Source organism: Capra hircus, chromosome 4 (genome assembly GCF_001704415.2).
Source record: "Capra hircus breed San Clemente chromosome 4, ASM170441v1, whole genome shotgun sequence".
Lineage (NCBI taxonomy): Eukaryota > Metazoa > Chordata > Mammalia > Artiodactyla > Bovidae > Capra > Capra hircus.
In genome coordinates this window covers 52,269,621-52,290,211 of record NC_030811.1, presented here as the reverse complement: position 1 = coordinate 52,290,211, position 20,591 = coordinate 52,269,621, and positions in this window count along the sequence as shown.

Here is a 20,591-nt window from a genome sequence, read left to right as displayed (position 1 = left end):
ATTTTTGATACAGCATAAATATTCAACTATAGGGAACCAGGATAAGTAGTTTCTCAAATGGAATTTTAAAAGCATAAATATTAAGATGATATGGAAATGGCAAAAATAACGTGTAGTAAAAACAAAAAGCAAAACTGTATTGTTTAAATACATATATGCAGATTATATATGTGTGCATGCATGCTAAGACACTTTAGTTGTGTCTGACTCTGTACAATCCTATGGACTACAGTCTGCCAGGCTCCTCTGTCCATGGGTTTCTCCAGGCAGGAAAATTGGAGTGGGTTGCTGTGCCCTCCTCCAGGGGATCTTCCCAACCGAGGGATCAAACCCGTGTCTCTTATGTCTACCTGTTCTTTACCACTAGGTGGGTTCTTTACCCATAGGGCCACCTGGGAAGCCCATGAATTATATATGTATGTATGTATATATGTATGTACATATTATATAGTCAGGATGACTGCACAGGAATTTAAATGGCTGAGTTTGAAGTAGAGTTATAGGTATATATTGAGGGGATGACAGGTAGAAAAGAATGATTCTTGCTAATATCAAGTCACTGATTGCTTTAAACCTTTAAGTTTAAAATTTTGGATAGACTTTTATTTATGCTAGTGTTAGTGCCCATGAGTGTGTCCAACCATAAATTCTTCATCCACGGATCTGATTATCATTTGAGAAAATGTCAAGGTAAATTATTGCCTCATGAACAACTTTGGACAGCTTCACTAACAATTTTAACAGTTTTCAGCTATTTTTGGCTTTAACAGGACTTAAGTTTTTTTCCAAGCATTCTTTTGCTTCTGTTGCTTATTCTTCACTGTATGTCATAATTTTCTGTTTGTAGCAAAATAATCATTTCCATAGCAACCAACTGAGCTGTCTCAAGGAGAAGACTATGACTTCAGGAAAGGAATAAACAACAGGAGAGAATGAATAATGACAATAATCATAATTCCTATTCTCAATAAAAATAGAACATTAGGATGAGAAAGTGTGTTATAGGTCTTTCAGAACTGTTGCTGCATTAAAAAAAAAAAAAAAAAAAAAAAAACCTACTTCAGCACAGTCTTCCAGGAGTCATCAGTTGTTCCAGGAGGTGGCTCCTCCCATACCAGAGACCACTGCATACATAAAAGAGGTTGGGGTTGGAGGCAAGCCTAATAAAGTCACCTTAACAGTTTGATTTACTATTATGTATTTGAAAGAAATGCATAGCTATATGTAAGTACACTACAGGCGCAGAGCTCAACTACTGTATTTTTAAATTTGCTCTTTTCTAGAACAAAAGGAATTCATGAGGAGTAGAACAAAGAACACTAATCCATTTGAAGACTGTTTAAATGAAGCATGGATTAATTTGGTCTGCACTTTTCCTGTTAAAAAATGTTCTGGAGGAAGAAAATACCCCCAAACAATTATTGATATAATGTACTTTTGAGTCATCTCTATTTTAGAGCAAGTATCGCATAGTAAAGTGATTAATAACATGTCATGTAGGCAACCCTGAACGTATGGCACTTCAACAAACAGCAATTTGCCCTTCGGCCTCTACACTAGAACTACCTGCATTGTCAGTCACCTCAGCCAGCCAGCCAGCCAGCCAACGCCGCTAAATGAGGAAAGATAGCCCATTAGGAGACCAGGAAATGTTTTTTTGAATTTGTTTTCATTGTGGTATATTTTATAGATGGTAAAATGCACATATATGAATTGAATAATCGTAGGAGATGGACAAATATATGTGCGTCCAGGTGAATAACACCCGAATCAAGATAGACATTTCTATCATCCCCAAAAGCTCCCTCATGTCCCCTTCCTCCCCTCTTACACCTACCAAGGTAACCAGCATTCAGATTGCTTTCATCTTAGATGAATTTTACCTGTTCAAAAACATTGTATAAATGGAATCATATGGTATATAACCTGTGTCTAGCGTATTTACTCAGTAGATTTTGAGAGTTTTTAAGATTCATCCACATGGCTGCATATATCAGTAATTCCTCCCTTTCTGTTGCTGAGTAGTATCCCATTGTATGAATAGCTCATTTTAAGTTGTGCATGCTGACTGATCTTTGTGATCTGTCTGCATCATAGAAATTGTAAACCACAAGCCAGCCAGCTTATATGACCTACATTTCTTCTCTCATCTGATGATCAATAAAACTCTATAATTTGTACTGATAGAAAAAGTCAAAAGGAGAGAAGTTTTTTAACAATGTCTCATTACTTTCATATTTATACCTAAACTACTAACTACCCTTAGTGCAAAGCGGAGATTTCTTCTCAGGACTACTTTAATGAATCCACAGGGATTTTAATTAGCACATCAATTACTTCAGTGCTACCATGGGGCAAATTTTGTGGAGCAGGCAAAGTTTGGTTTGGAAATCTACCCCTATCACCCACTTCGTTGCCCTCTCTTCCTTCTCAGGGCTCAATACTCAGGGCCCATTACTCAGGGCCCTCCCCAGGAAGGTGATCCCAACTCCAGTCTCACGTGGCCTTGACCACAGCTGGCTATGACAGATGGAAATGGTTCTAGGGGTTAGATAATGAGGACTTAAGTGGTTTTCCTTGCCAATGGAAATTTACATTTTAAAAAGGGAACACTTGGAAAGCAATGCCTAGTGTGTGGAAGGTAATCAATAAATGTTATCGCCATTCCCTTGAAGAACCAAAGTTATGAGACTTTATAAGTAAAATTAGAGGACAAAAAAAAGATGTTTTCTACTCAGTTGCTAAGTCGTGCCAACTCTTTGCAACCACATGGACTGTAGCCCATCAGAGTCCTCTGTCCATGGAATTTCTCAGGCAAAAATACTGGAGTGGGTTGCCATTTCCTTCTCCAGGAGCAGCCTTTGAACTCTACTGAATTCTACTGACAACATTGTTGTGGAACTGCCAGCTAGCATCTTACTGTTGCGGAAAGACAAGCAGAAGAGTGGATTGTGGCACAGAGGGGAGCAGCCTGAGAAATCATCCAAGCCCTGGGTTTGGACATCCCTTGGACTTCATTTGCTAAAGCTCCAGCTATGGCTATGTGTGATCTTCACAAATAGGGATGAGTGGAACTTTGAAATACTAACTGATGCTCTTTCTTTTCCTCATATCCCAAGCTATCCCCACCTTTCCCTCAATTCCTGCAGCAGAGGATATGTATATGTGCATGCCCATATGTGTGTGTGTGTGTGTGTGCGTGCACACTCATGCCCTCAGAGTAGGGTTGCCATTAACAGAAATGCAAAGAGGTAGAAAAGAGATGCTGACTTTCAAAATGGACTTTTGAAACTAGAGACAATAGTTTGAGATAAAGCATTTTTGAGTTTTAAAAACCTGGATTATCAGAATCAAGACCAAGATCCTTAAGGACTAGAGGCATAAAGTTTATCCTATTATTCACAAATTTGTGGAAAAAACCTTTTCCAAAGGAGATACAGACTTTTCAAGCTGAGAGAAGAGGAAAAATAAAGCTATTTAGACACTGATGGGTGTCACAAAGAAGGAGTCAAATAGGGAGAGCCGACTGAGGAATGTGGGGATCTGAGAGCAATCAATGGCTATGTCTCACTCCTTAGCTGGGCAGCAATGAAACAGCAAATTCTGCTGTGATCTCCCACACTGGCCGAGTAGGACTGCAGCGGTAGACAAAGTACAATCTGTCTGGGCAGAGAGAGCCTTAGGCACCCTGAGGCTCCAAGTCATTCAGGAGAGTATTTGAAAGTCTTTGATTTACCCCTAAAATCATAAGGGAAATTACCTTGATGCCATGGCATCCTCTAACTATACCAACAAGAAAGTTCCCCCAGCAGTGCTGGATTAGAAAGGCTCAGAGACCACACTAAGATGTACAAATCACACAATTTATTAAACCAATTTAAACTATACAACAAGAAACAAAGAGAAAGAGGTGGGATCAGGTAGGATACTTAGGAAAGAGTGTGAACAAGATGGAAGGACCACCCTACCTAAAACCTGGATTATGCAATACTCATAGGACCCCTCTCCCTGTCCTTTCAGCGTTTGCTGCTGCTGATGGTATGGCTACAAGGACCAAAGGTGAGGTCTGAGCAAAGAGATCCAAGAGACAGAAGATGCCTGGGACTCACACAGACACTAGTTTGTAAGAGAGACACAGAGGGGTGTATACCTGGCCAAAGCTGTGGCTCACCAATTAGCCTGATGAGCAGCTGTGGGTTTTATCTGGCAGAGGACATCTGGGGCCGGAACCGGTGTTACATGAATATCCAGCGCTTCATACCTCCTGTGTATGTAGCACGTTGTAAAGATTAGGTGACACTGCTGCCCCACGCATATCGACTGTTTCATGACAATTAGGCATATCCTGGTTCTTGCCTTTCTTCTCATATGTTTTCAGTACACATAAACCTCACTTTATCTATGTTTAACATGTCTCACAAGATACTAACATAGTTTTCTGTATGTAACACATTTAAATACAGTGTTATCCCATTTCTTTTTCTGTAACAGGATTAAATACTCTCAGATATTAGAGCAAATGCATATTCACACATTACACACATACCCACACACACCACAAGGTCACAAATAATACTTCTGGGTTCACCCAGCAAAATAGAAGCGACAGTCAACTAAGAGACCAACAACCAGAGACCAAGAAAGAACTCAGACATCTCAGCAAATGACAGTGGGAAGGCAGAGCCAGAGACCCCCAAGGAGCCTCGTCAAGCTTAGATGCAACCAATGGCATAAAGAGAGGATAGGGCCTCATTGAACTGACCGAGAAATCCTGACTTTGACTAAGTTTGCCCAACATTGATTATGTTTTCAACGTCTGGGAAGCATAGGAGCTCTGGGTCTGTGCTGTTTAAGACAGCAGATGGCTACTATACTAGACAGTGGCAATATGCGACATTTCCATCAGAAAGCTCTGTGGGACAGCACTGCTCTAGATACAAATTCAGTTCAGTTCAGTTCAGCCGCTGAGTATTGTCTGACTCGTTGCGACCCCATGAACCGCAGCACGTCAGGCCTCCCTGTCCATCACCAACTCCCGGAGTTCACTCAGACTCATGTCCATTGAGTCGGTGATGCCATCCAGCCATCTCATCCTCTGTCGTCCCCTTCTCCTCCTGCCCCCGATCCCTCCCAGTATCAGTCTTTTCCAATGAGTCAACTCTTCGCATGAGATACAAATTAAGTTATAGGAAATAGAGCACATCCCTGGAACACCTGGTTTTATAGACACATTGTTACTTAAATATATAAACATTCATTACTGGAGCATCATCGCACAATTCTTCTTTCTGCTTTATTTTCTGTTTGTTTTTAGCAAATAGAAATACTCTGATTCAGCCACTTACTCTTGCTTATTATTTTCTGTGTTCAGTGGCCAATATTTTCAAGAGAGCTAGCTGCAGGAAAAGAATTCATACAGGACAGAGTGAAACAAACCCTGGTAAAAGAAAGAGAATCATGGTATCACTTGCTGTACAAGGTCATACCTGGGAGAAAATATAAAGACTTTACCTTTTTTCTCTGGGTGGGATGGGAGACAGTGGGTTACAAATAATCCAGGCCAAAATGCTGGCTGCTTGGTCCAGGGTTTTGGTAATAGAGATATTGAGAAGTGGTCTTCTGAATATACCCAAAGGGAGAGCTGCACTGTTGCTGATGGATTGCAGTGGGGGTGGGAGAGGAATCAGGGTAAATCCATGTGCTTTGGACTAGGAAGAAGGAAATGGCAACCCATTCCAGCACTCTTGCCTGGAAAATCCCATGGAGGGAGGATCCGGGTAGGCTACAGTCTATGGGGTCGCAAAGAGTCAGACACAACTGAGCGACTTCACTTTCACTTTCACTTTGGACTAGGCAGCTAAGAATGTTTCCATTTATTGAATTAGGAAAGCCTGCAAAAGAATATGGGTTGGCAGGGAACGTGTTTTGGAATGTGTCAAATTTTGAAATGACTATTTATTCATCAGGCAAGAAGAGAACTTTGTAGGCAGCTGAAAGTACAAGTCAGCAGTTCAGATAAAGTTGAATGTTATCAGCCATGTGAAGTCATGAGCCTTGGATCAGATCATTTCCAGAATGAGTAGGTGAGTGTAGCTAGAGAGGAGAGGAAGTTTGAGAACTGATCCCTGAGGCATCTGATGTTTAGAAGTGGAACCAAAAAGAGAGCTGAAAAGAAAAAATCAGCAAAGTCTGAAAATCAGGGTGGTGGGGTCCTGGGAGCCAAGGGAAGATGGTGAAAGAGTAAATGATCAGCCGGGGTTGCTAGGTTGCACAGATGCACCATGAATTGACCATTGAGGCTGGAAACCCAAAGGTCATTAGGGCTTGAAGAGGTGGGTTTTGGACGGTGATGAGGCTGACAGCCTGATTGGAATGTGACTCAAGCTTCCTGGGATGCCTGGTCATCACTGTGAAGTGTAAAAACACAGAATTCAGAGCACTGAAGGAACTCATAGGTGTTATTGATTTGGATTGACCAAGTGAAACAAATCTATAGAGACGTACATTTCGTACCTGGGAGAAAAGGCAAGAACAACTCAAAATTAGACAAGAAAAGTAGCGAGACAATCAAAGATTTTGTGATATTAACTTACACTGAAAATATATCAATTATTGAGGCTTTGGAAACACTCAAGATTATTTGTGTTGCTGTCAGATGAATATTCCTCATACTTAATTCCCTGGCATTTCCTCTTAAAACTCCTGGGTTTTCAGATTTACTCATAAACTGTAGCTGATACTTTTAGAGGGATCAAATTAGTGAGATAAAAAAGCGAGATTAATAGAGACTATAAATTGCTTCATAAGAAGGCTGTTGATTAAAAAAACACTTTATTTTGTTTGTTTGTGGTCACACTGTGAAACCTGTGGGATCTTAGTTCTCTGATCAGGTATCAAACCCAGACCCTTGGCAATGAAAGCATGGAGTACTAATCTCTGGACCACCAGGGAATTTCCAGTATATTTTTTTAAGTACAGAAAAGTGTTTAATTAAAAGTTCCACCCTGACCATCTCATCAGAGTAAATTTCTTCTAATTATTTCTGGTTTTGGTTATTTTTACACAATAAGCTTATCTTTCTTTCCAAAACTTCATCATTTTAAGAGATTATCATTCAAAAGATTCAAAATCATTCAAGAGATTGCCAAAAAGGGATGGAGACTTAATTCATTTTAATTAATCTTTTCTCCCCTTGGAAATGTTGATGACTACTTCTTTAATTCTTTGTATAAGGTACTTGGATATCTATTTAAATAAACTTTCAAGGTTTTCATATTAACTTTAACCATTACCTCCCGACTCACTGCTTTGATAGCTAAGATAGATAAGTATATTAGGACTGTTTTAGAAGTGTTTCCAGATACACCTGATAAAAATAATTTTAAGAGCATGATCATTTGAGATGAGGGAGGGAATTACTTTTACTCCCCTCCCTCAATCCCCTCAATCCCGTCAATCCCCATCTATCTCTTTATCCCCATTTTTATCACCTTACTTCAAACCACCAATCCCCACTATTTCTCACCTGGATTGTTAAAATAGCATCTTAAATGCTTTCCCTCAGTCCTTTCATATTTTCTAATCCACTGGCCCTCAAATTCTAGTGTGCATCAGAATTACCTGGCAGGGTTCCACTCCCAATGTTTCTGATTCAGCAAATGTGGAGTAAAGCTTGAAAATGTGCATTTGTAACAGCTTCTGGAATGAGGCTGATACCGCTGGTCCAAGGTCACACTTTGAGAATCACTGTTCTATTTCTTCTCCACACTTGACCCCAAACCCCTACGCACCAGCATAAAAGGTCCTTCATAATCTGGACACAAATTGTTTCCTTTTTAAAATAGCTTTATTGAGATGTAGTACACATACCACACAATTCACCCATTGAAGTATACAATTCAATAACTTTTAGTATAGTCACAGAATTGTGCATCCATTAGCACAGTTTTAGAATTATAAAAGAAACCCCACATCCTTCAGCCATCACCCCCAATTTCCCCTGTCCCCAACCCAGCCCTAAGCAACATTAAACTAGTCTCTGTCTCTGTCTAAAAGACTCTCTGTCACTTTAGATTCATCTTTTCTAGACATTTCATACAATCGGAATCACACAATATGTGGTCCTTTGAGATCAGCATCTTTCACTTAGCATAATGTTTTCAAGGTTCATCCTATTAGAGCATGTATCAGTACTTCATTTCTTTTCATTGCTGAGCTATATTCTATTGTATAGATCCCCATTCTGTTTCTCCATTTGTCAGCTGATGGACATTTGGGTTGTTCTCATGTTGGGGCTACTGGAAAAGCCATAACCTTGACTAGACAGACCTTTGTTGGCAAAGTAATGTCTCTGCTTTTCAATATGCTATCTAGGTTGGTCATGACTTTCCTTCCAAGGAGTCTTTTAATTTCATGGCTGCAGTCACCATCTACAGTGATTTTGGAGCCCCCAAAAATAAAGTCTGACACTGTTTCCACTGTTTCCCCATCTATTTCCCATGAAGTGATGGGACCAGAATTGATGGTTTTGAAGTGTGGTGTTGGAGAAGACTCTTGAGAGTCCCTTGGACTGCAAGGAGATCCAACCAGTCCATTCTGAAGGAGATCAGCCCTGGGATTTCTTTGGAAGGAATGATGCTAAAGCTGAAACTCCAGTACTTTGGCCACCTCATGCAAAGAGTTGACTCATTGGAAAAGACTCTGATGCTGGGAGGGATTGGGGGCAGGAGGAGAAGGGGACGACCGAGGATGAGATGGCTGGATGGCATCACTGACTCGATGGACGTGAGTCTGAGTGAACTCCGGGAGTTGGTGATGGGCAGGGAGGCCTGGCGTGCTGCGATTCATGGGGTTGCAAAGAGTTGGACATGACTTAGCGACTGCAATGAACTGAACTGAACATGTTGGGGCTATTACAAATAATGCTGCTTCGAATATCTGTGTACAACTTTTAAACAAGTTTGTGTGGACTTATGTTTTCATTTCTCTTGGGCAATTCCTAGGAGTGGAATTTCTGGATCAAATGGTAATTCTTCGTTTAACTTTATGAGGAACTGCCAGACTGTTTCCCAAAGCTGTTAGGCTGAGTTACCTTCCCAGCAGCAGTGTCTTTCTCCACATACTCACCAACCCTGATCTTTTTGAGTAGAGCAATGCTAATGGGTGTGAATTGGTATCTTATTGTAACTGTGATTTACATTTTCTTAGTGATTAATAATGTTGAGCATTTAAGTTTTACATATTGGTCATTTGTATAACTTCTCTGGAAAAGTGTCTATTCTGATCCTTTACCCATCTTTTAATTTGGTTATTTGTCTTTTTATTATTAGTGAGTTGTAAGAGTTCTCTATATATTTTGGATACTATTCCTTCTTCAGGTGTGCCATTTGCAAAAACTTTTTCCTATTCTCTAGGAGTAACTTTCTTAATGGTGTCCTTTGATGCATGATTTTTAAAAATTTTGATGAAGCCCAGCTCAAATTGTGTCTTATTGGTCTTTGTATCCCAAGCACTTAACATAGTGCCAGGCATACAATAGGCATCAACCTGTATTTGTCAAATGAATGAAAAAATTCAATCAATTTAGTTGATAGGCTAAGATTCTACAATATAATAAAGAAGCATAGACTATATTAGAGCAAATAGTGTTAGCTCTCGGAGCACACTTCCCACTCTCCCTTGTAATAATCAGCCATGTGACTAAGATCTATCTGACTTCAATTGAAATAGAAATACTATGCAAAACAGCTGAAGTGTTCCCAAAGGAAAGGGACCACAGTTTTTTAGCCTTCCCTTAATCCTGATGCCTGGAATTAGGATGTGATATCTGGAACTCTACCAACCACCTTGGACAATGAGAAAAAAGAAACAGAAAGCTGGAAGGATCACCCCCCCCAACCCTGAAAACCAATGAGTTTCCTACCATTTTCTACATACAAAATAAATATACTTCTAATTTTTAAGCTGCTGTTCTTGGAATTTCAATTATTCTGAGACTAATCTAATTCTCCCTGATTTATAAAAGCCCATTCTCTTTTCACTACATTACAGGATTCAAGGCACAAAAATGTCTCTGCCATTATTTAGCATACTCTTAGTAATCATCTATTAGTATTCCTTTGAGCATCCCTTGAACTTGGGGTCAATGCCAAAGTTTCCCAGTCTCTTGGAGTAGCTCTGATTTATTGAAAGAGGAGGGGACCTGCAGTCATAACAAGACCCTTTGACTAGAGACCCCATAGTTAGACTTGCAGGCTAGCTAAGAAGATGAAAGGAGCTGAGACATGTTAAGCAGACAGTAGCTGACACATAGCATTTGGGGTCTCTCTAGAGAGCTCAGTTCAGAAATTAGTTACTTTGAGACGTCCTTGGGTATTTCATGGAGCCCACAGAAGACATGAGACAACTATGATCTAGAAGAACTTGAATAGGATTTTAAATTCCATGAGGACAGGGACTGTCTTATTTACTGCTATGTACCTGTTGTCAAGGGATATTGGCTGAATGAATGAATAAGAGTTGTAAGTTCCATGGCTCCAATGCTTCAGAACCAATATGTCCCTGAATGTAACCCAGACTACATACAGGCCACTGTTTTATGTGAAAGTGACCAATCAGACCATATTAGGATCTTCTCAGGCCTGTGACAGAACAACCTCCAAAACATCCCCTATAGCTGTTTCAGGGTTCTTGAATTCTACAACCTAAAAGAAGGGCCAAGATGCTCAACCGTCAATAATAAACAGTAAGCAATGGATGCAAGTAAAAGTCACAGCATGGCAAAACAGAGCCAACCTGGTAAAAATCAACTTAAATCCCAGATGCCAGGGAAGATTAAAATTCCCTTTCTTTCTTTTTTTGCCACTTTTCTTTCTCTTCTTGGGGAGAATCTGACAGAGGGTGTAAATTCTGTACCCAGGTCCTGCTTTACCTGCTCTGTTAAAAAAATAAAAAATAAAACAACCTCTTCTTACCTCTAGAGCTCTTAGGAGCTAATTACTTAAAATTGCTGTGAGAGCCTTTAGCAAAAATAATATCGCTATAGAGATACTAGTAAATGCCTCAGGGGTAAAGCAGCAATCTCTCTCTTGACTATTTTTACATTTTAAAAGGTTTAAATAAAGCTCCTTGCAGTCCCCCTGGAAATTCCCTCCTAAAGTCTGTGAATAAACTGGAAATAGCTACCAGCATCTCTGACTTCAGATATTCATTCTGAAACACAGGTGCAAGATGCATATCAAAGACCAGTGTCAGTTTTGATCCACACAAAATTTTAAGGAAGCAGATTTTACAGAGGAGGTAAATTCAATATGTGGGGAAATTTTGGAGCCAAAAGCTCCAAAGAAGTAGGGAAAGATGAAAAAATATGGCCTTCCTCTCCCTGGCAGTGTATTTACTGTCTTAGCTGGGCCCTTGCTACTCTGAGAGCGAGGACCAGGGCATTTTCTCACTGTGGCACCCACCAGTAAAAAGTTCTGGGCATGACAGCTCACCAATCCTGTCCTTCATTTACTTCCTTACTATCGTGGTCTGTCCATCTTCATTACTTTATTATTAAAGGAATGAAATGCTGACACATTCTGTTAATACATGAATGAACTTTGAAAACATTAGGTGGAGTGAAAGAAACCAGGTTTTAAAAAGTCATCTGTTATACGATTTCTTTTCTATGAAATATCTAGAATAGGCAATCTATAGAAATAGAAAGTGTATTCATGATTACTTAGGACTGGAGTCGGGGTGGAATGGAACAAAGGAGGAGAGTTGGCTAAAGGAATAGATTTCTTTTTGAGATGGTGAAAGTATTCTAAGATTGACTATGGTGATGTTTGCACAACTCTGAATATCCAAAAATCCATTGAATTATACACTTTAGATGAGTGATTTGTATAGTATGTGCATTGTATCTCAAGAAAGCTATTATCAAAAAAAAAAAGAGGGCAAAAAATCCTTTATGGCTACTTTTAAATCACATTATTCTTTATGTAAAAACAATCAAATATCAGGAAGAGAAATTAAGCAAACAATTCCATTTACCATTGAAACAAAAAATAAAATAAAATACCTGGAATAAGCTACCTAAGGCAAAAGACCTGTACTGTAAAAACTATAAAATGCTGATGAAAGAAATTGAAGATGACATAATCAGAAAGAAAAACATACCATGTTCTTGGATTAGAAGAATCAATATTGTTAAAATGGCCGTACTACCCAAGGCAATCTACAGATTCAATGGAACCCCTATCAAATTATCAGTGACATTTTTCTCAGAATTAAAACAAAGAATTTTGAAATTTGTATGGAAATATATGGGGGAGCTTCCCTGTGGCTCAGACAGTAAAAGTGTCTGCTTGCAATGCCAGAGACCCAGGTTCAATACCTGGGTCAGGAAGATGCCCTGGAGAAGGAAATGGCAACCCAATCTAGTACTCTTGCCTGGAAAATTTCATGGATGGAGGAACCTCATAGGCTACAGCCCATGGGATTGCAAAGAGTTGGACACGACTTCACTTTCACTTTCATGGAAATATAAAAGATTCTGAATAATCAAAGTAACATTTTTTTGGAATCTGTCTCCTAGAGTGAGGGAAACAAAAGCAAAAATAAACAAATGGGACCTAATTAAACTTAGAAACTTTTGCACAGCAATGGAAACCATATACAAAGTGAAGGACAGCCTACAGAATGGGAGAAAATACCTGCAAATGCTGTGACCAACAGATATTCATTTCTAAAATAGGTAAACAGCTCATACAGATAAATATCAAAAATAAACAAACAAACCACCCAATCAAAAATGGGCAGAAGACCTAAACATTTCTCCAGAGAAGACATACAAATAGCAAACATGAAAAGATGGTACATGAAAAGATGCTCAGTGTCACTAATTATCAGAGAAATGCAAATCAAAACTACAATGAGGTATCACCTCACACTGGTCAAAGTTGCCATCATCAAAAAGTCTATAAATAATAAATGCTGGAGAGAGCGTGGAGAAGAGGGAATCCTCCTACACTGATGGTAGAATTGTAAATTGGTACAGCGACTATGAAGAATAGCATGGAAATTCCTTAAAAATCTAAAAATAGAACTAACATGATTCAGCAGTCCCACTCCTTGGTATATATCAAAAGAAAACTCTTAATTAAAAAAGATACATAACTTCAGTGCTCATAGCAACTCTATGAACAATAGCCAAGATAAGGAAGCAACTTAAGTATCTATCAACAGATGAATGGATACACACATCTTCAGTTCAGTTCAGTAGCTCAGTCGTGTCCAACTCTTTGTGACCTCATGAATCGCAGCACGCCAGGCCTCCCTGTCTATCACCAACTCCCGGAGTTCACTCAGACACATCCATCGAGTGAGTGATGCCATCCAGCCATCTCATCCTCTGTCGTCCCCTTCTCCTCCTGCCCTCATTCCCTCCCAGCATCAGAGTCTTCTCCAATGAGTCAGCTCTTCGCATGAGGTGGCCAAAGTACTGGAGTTTCAGCTTTAGCATCATTCCTTCCAAAGAAATCCTAGGGCTGATCTCCTTCAGAATGGACTGGTTGGATCTCCTTGCAGTCCAAGGGACTCTCAAGAGTCTTCTCCAACACCACAGTTCAAAAGCATCAATTCTTCGGCGCTCAGCCTTTTTCCCAGTCCAACTCTCAGATCCATACATGACCACTGGAAAAACCATAGCCTTGACTAGACAGACCTTAGTCGGCAAAGTAATGTCTCTTCTTTTAAATATGCTGTCTAGGTTGCTCATAACTTTTCTTCCAAGGAGTAAGCGTCCTTTAATTTCATGGCTGCAGTCACCATCTGCAGTGATTTTGGAGCCCCAAAAAATAAAGTCTGACACTGTTTTCAATGTTTCCTCATCTATTTCCCATGAAGTGATGGGACCGGATGCCATGATCTTAGTTTTCTGAATGTTGAGCTTTAAGTAAACTTTTTCACTCTCCACTTTGACTTTCATCAAGAGGCTTTTGAGTTCCTCTTCACTTTCTGCCATAAGGGTGGTGTTATCTGCATATCTGAGGTTATTGATATTTCTCCCGGAAATCTTGATTCCAGCTTGTGCTTCTTCCAGCCCAGTGTTTCTCATGGTGTACTCTGCATATAAGTTAAATAAGCAGGGTGACAATATACAGCCTTGACGTACTCCTTTTCTTATATGGAACCAGTCTGTTGTTCCATGTCCAGTTCTAACTGTTGCTTCCTGACCTGCATACAGATTTCTCAACACACATCTTATATATATATAAAACATATATATATGTTTTCCTCGCAGCTCAGTAAGCAAAAGAATCTGCCTGTGCTGTACAGACTCAATCCTTGGGTCAGGAAGATCCCCTGGAGAAGGAAATGGCAATTCACTCCTGTTAATTGGTATAATAATAATTAATTTTTAAAAGGCTCCATAGTCATAGCAATTTGGGAATGACAGAGTTAAATAAACTTAAACAGGACCTTTACTGTTGCTCAGAGTTTTAGTAGGCCGACATGCAATGTGAATCTCCACGAGCAGGATAAGAGCACGCATAGTTTACCAAACCGGTTTAATCTTGAAACATTTCATCATTGAGCATCGTGCCGAATCAGTCTTCCATGACATTATGCTGGTAAATGCTGGTATAAGTCTCTAATCTCAACAGGAAACCCTGGAAACAAACGTTATTACATAAAAATTAATCCAGGCCTTCAAACAGTTGAAATATATTTCTAATTACATGCCTGCATCCGTTTTTAAAATTTCTGTCACAAACGTTTTGCTTTCCAAATTCTTTTCATTCTATATTTAAGATCTGTAAACATCATGAGTGTGGTTTGGAGTAAAAATTCACTTCTTTACTAAATCAGTAATTCTCTGGTCTGATTCCACTTGCTTGTGTGAAATGAATGTGTATTATTTTCCTCCTGAAATAGAAAGGCATTCTAAGAACATATAAAAATCCTCAGTAATCCTTCTGTCCCTGACCCAAAGATCAAATCATTCTCTCAGAATTCCACTGACTGCATTTCTCAGCAACGATGTATTGGCAAGTGAAATGGGAGAGGTTTCAAGTTACTCAGGCTTTAGTAATTTCACAGAATATGCTTTGAAGTACTAAAATAATAATTAAAATTGAGTGGCACATTTGAAATTAGTGAGCAAATGTGTGAGGGCATTACTCTTTCTACCCTATTGTTCTCTACTGACGACAGTACAGAAAATAGTCATCCAGGTTACATCTTTCCTTCTTCACTGGTTCCATTGCCCAGACTGATTTAGAAATAACGATTTAAGAGGAAAGGGAAGGAGACTAATGATTACTGAGCATAAGAACTCAAAAGAGAGAAGTATGAAGAAAGAGCCCTCTAGGCTGAGGAAGCCACCAAGTTGAGAAACTTTAAATGACTCTTCGCAGTAGCTCTCTTGGGTGTCTAGAAACAGATAGCATTCCTAGGATTTTCCAGTGTACGAAGCACTGTCACATGCAAAATCTTACTTATCCCTCAAATCAACCATGAGAGGTGAGCCTTCTCTCTCCATTTTACACATAGGGACACTGGGGCCCAGAGATTAAGAAACCAACCAAAGATTCTCAGATAGAAAGAATATCGTGGTACAACGATTTGACTCTGATATTTATGGATTCAAAATGTACAACCCCTCTTTCCACTGATACTCAACCAGGAGAAGTTAGAAAGCTAGGCTGGCGAGAGGTTGTGAAGGTCTTTGAACAGCAGAGCAGTTTATACTTTATCCTACAGGCAATATGACTAATTATGTTATCTTACCCAAATGCTTACAGACATGCTTGGACAAATGGATCGGCCATTTCTGATTCTCCTATGAAAAGTTCCTGAGTATGCCTAACCTTCAAATAAGTTCAGATAATCACAATAAGCATCAAATATTTTACTTGCCAGTTTTACAAACGTTCATTGTACAATTAGGAGCAGCTAGCAAGTGGTCAATATCAGTCATTCACAAAGGATACAGTCTATTTCCTAGTATGTCTAATCTTCTCTAAGTTTTATACTGGAACAGATGGCTTAAGTCCAGCTTTATGTTTTAATTTACTAATATGTTCAATACACATTAAATGAGCACCTATTATGTGCTAGGCCCCATGTCAGGAGAAGGGCATCCAATAAATGAGGATTATAGGCTCTGTCTTTATAAATCTTATAGTCAGCTACGTATGGGAAAGATTACAGGCAAATACAGTGTTGTGTAATAAAGAATATCATAGGGAAAATAGAGAGGGGCATAAGAGGACATAACTTAGAACTAGAGGATGGCGAGGTGCCCCAGGAAGTGATGTAAAGGTTGAATGCCCTACAATGGTGTCAGGACTGGATGCAGGGATTTCAATCCTGGCTTTGCAATAGACTCACCTAGGAAATTTTTTAAACTACTGCTATCCAGACCCCACTCATGCCAATTCAACCTGAATCTCTGTGAGTGAGGACCAGGCAATGATTCTTATAAACCTGCCCAGAGGATTCTAATGTGTGTGCAGGATTAATAATGGCTGACTTACACAGTTACTAAAAAGTTTTTCAAAGCGAAAACTATGTGACCCATCTCTAAATTCAGATTTAAGTCCCATGTAAATTCAGAAGGAAATCATTTTAAAATGATTTTCTCAGTTGCTATATGGGACCTTTATCTTCATTATCTTGGAGTTCAAAATTATTTGTGGCTACAAGGAGATAATAAATTTCTTTACCAAAAGAGTGAATCTGAATGGTCTATTGTTAGCTTTTCCTGACAGTGGGGAGAAAATGCTTTGTGATAGTTACCCTCGTGTTTACCAGTATTTTCTACTCTCCTCTCAGAGGCAATGTGGAGGATCATTATCTGCCCTTGAAATGATAAGTGGTCACCTGACTTTCTCTAATCAATAAATAGTGAGAAGAACTGACATGTGTCCCTTCCATAACAAAGTGCTTCAGAGTTGGTCAACTATGCTCTTTCCCTGCCTCAGAGGTCCCTGAAGGCTAGTGTTGATACAGGAGTATCAGATGATGGAGGGACAATAAGGTTAAAGCAGAGTTACTGAAAAAAGAGCAGTCATCTTGCAGAGCCACACAAGAGGGACTGAAGAAATAAATGTTTGTTATAAAGGGCTAAGATGTTAGGGTTGTTTATCACTGCAGCATAACCTAGCCTCACCTGACTTATACTGCCTTCTCAATCAGGTGGATCCCTATTGTTGTATTTTCTTTCTCTGATTCACAGACTTTCTATTTATATATTATACTTATGCATAATCAGTATTATAATTCATATCCATCCCTCCTTCCTCTCTTCCATCCATTCCCCCTTCCTTCTTTTCCTGCTTAGTAGTTAATTTAAAAACTCATTAGGGAGGCCCAAGTAAGAAGGACAGCAAGAAAGCAGTTGAATGAATGGCGGCCCAGGAGGTTAGAGGCTTCGTTGCATATAGGTGGATTGAGCAAATAAGTAAATATACTGAGGATCATGGAGCCATATTTCTTGTTGTCAGAAAAGGGAATTATTAGTATAAAAAGGGAGAAGGATAAGGAACCCTGAAGCATTGTGTTTGAATTGAACTGAAAACACTCTTGGCAACCCACTCCAGTGTTCTTGCCTAGAGATTCTATGGACAAAGAAGTCTGGCGTGCTACGATCCATAGGGTCGCAAAGAGTTGGACACTACTGAAGTGACTATGCATGAAAGTACACGCGGAAATACTCTTGCGAATACATTTTAGAAGATAGATAGAAATATGAATACAGAGGTATCTCTGTTCTGTTGTAGTTCTGTCTACCAAGAGTTCCTGGAAGCTGCAACAGCCCATAGCTGTAAACATACTCAGCATGCAGAATCTTGATTTTTTAGAAACCATTTTCCACTGACAATGGAATTAGATGAGGAGGTCTTAGAGAAAACGACTGATTTCAATACTAGAGCAGAAAAAGCACAAGATGAGTATAAAAGTTAATTTAATGTCTCCAAGTAATGAAGTACACAAAAATGATAGGGGCATGTCAAAAGTACACAGGAGCCACTTTGAAGAGTCAACCACGGGGAAAACCTGGGACAACATGAGATCAAAATCAACAGTGATAGGAACGGATTATACTCCACTGAATAATCTATCCTTTTAGCTCATGCAGGTTTAAACAGACAATGAATAAATGGGAGAAGAAAAAGCTCTTCTGTTTAGTAAGTTATTGTTGCTGTTTAGTTAAGTTGTGTCTGACTCTTTTTTCGACCCCATGGACTGTAGCCTGGCCAGGCTCCTCTGTCCGTGGGATTTCCCAGGCAAAAATACTGGAGTGGGTTGCAATTTCCTTCTCCAGGGGCTCTTCTTGACTCAGGGACTGAACCCGTGTCTCCTGCATTGGCAAGCAGATTCTTTACCACTGAGCCACCAGAGAAGTATTAAATGTAAGAGGAATTAAAAAAATCATGGTTATGCAACAATCTTAGCAATTATCAATTCAGGCAACAAATATCAATGGATGCTACAACTCCTGGGTAAAAGACAAATAGAATATTTATATAGCCTCAAAGGATCTCCCCATAAAAGACTTTATAAGTAAGTGGGAAAAGTAGCTTTCCACTGACATAAAAATAGCAGCAGACACTACCTTATTCAAGTGTAACGTTAAATGTAACATCACCAGATTGAAATCATATGCACCTGACAAGATTCAAGGGGAATTTAGCATTGTTTTTGTAATATTCCTGCCAGAACGCACACATAATCTGAATCTAAGTGCAAGGAAACATCAGACCACCCTAAATCGAGGAGCATTCTAAAAAATAACTTGCTTGTTGTCTGTAAAAATGTTTTAGCTCTGAATGCCAAGGAAGGACTTGTGGAATTGTTCTGGATTGAAAAAGACTGAAGTGTGTTGACAGCTTAAGACAAAGATGATGCTGTATTGGATCATTTTGCTATGAAGGACACTACCCAGGACACATTGTGAAACGTGACTAGGGTCTCTGATTGATGGATAGATAGGAGGTCTTAATTCCTACACCTTTACTGTGCTTTTGCAATTATTTCAAAACTAAAAAGTATTAGTATTATTGCAATGTGAAATACTTTCATAAACTTCCTATTCAGGTTTACATTATAAAGTGAAAAGATGTGGGAAGTTTGAGAGAAAGTTCAAATCGCTTGGTTCAGCTATAGTGTGTTTTATCTTTTTTGTTTGTTTTTAAATAAAGTACGGTAAGTTAGGGGTTTTGATTTTTGTAAGTTTGTCTTCTACATTTAAGTTTGCAAATTTCTAATGCTTTCAGAATTATAATGGATTCTAGGGAAATGCAGGTATGGCAGTTAGGCATATATATAATACAAAAGATTTATGAAGAAACTATTTTCATCTAGGTCTTTAGCAATTTGAATGGATATCCAGAGCAGAGCATACGTCAACAGAATATGACTGAAGGGTCCTATATTTTACAATATTGTGTATATTTAAATTCAAAATATGAAAGAAAAACAGACTGTAAGCGTTAAGCCCTTTCTCTATGCTTAACATAAGTAAATTTCTTTGGCCAGAAGAACATCAAATGAAGAATTTTTTAAAATCCTCCTCAAAAAATGTAAAATGTTATGTTTTTTCATAAGCACTCTGTAAAGTAAACAATAAGAAATTGTATTAAGCAAATAAAAGTTATTTTTTCTATCTCAATAAACCTATGTTAGATAGTTTACAAATTGTGCTCCCAAAGGCTGTGCTTCACCTTGCTAGTAAGCAGATATCCTGTTGATGATCCAAGCAGGCCTCTCCTAATACCTGCTGAGCCAAATTCTACCCCCAACTACTGAAGCACACACAACAGGGGGTTCAAAATCTTGACCTAATATCTAGGGGTTGGTCTTTAAGTGAGCCTCAGATTGCCTTCATCCACAGAAGTGCGTGCAGTTTATCCGCTCTATCACCCAGTCACCCAGGGAGGCATCTGTATTGAAGGTCTACCTGTGCCAGGGACCCTGTCCAGGACTTATCCAGGACCAACCTGGACATTACGGCCAACACAGTACAAAGAGAACTGTAAGTCTGACTTGCAACCATATTGAAAAGTTCTAGTTATCAATATATGTTATGCCATTTTGTATCACACTGCTTTCATAAAAAGCAAACATAAGAATATATCACAGTTCTGAAAGTTTCACAAAAATTTTATCTCAAACTTAAATGACTTTGTGGACTCCTTAAGAAGTGTATTAAGTAGAGCAGAGACAAGGCAAGTATTGACAAGTTATCAAATAAGTTCCCACTCATGATATTTTCTTGATCCCAAAGCTGTGATATAAGATCAGGCATGATACACAATTCCTTGACCATCGCTGGCTGTGTTTATGTGCTAAGGTGGCCACAACAAAGTACCACAGACAGTGTGGGGTGAACAAGAGAAATCTATTTTCTCATGATTCTGGAGGCCAGAAGTCTAAGGCCAAGGTGTCAGCAGAGCTGGTTTCTTCCGTGATCTCTCTCCTTGGCTTGCAGGTGGCCATCTCCTCCCTGTTTCTTTGCAAGGTGTTCCCTCTGCGCATGTTGCTGGTGTCTAATCTCTTCTTATAAGTACACCAGAAGATTTAAGTTTCACCCTAATGAC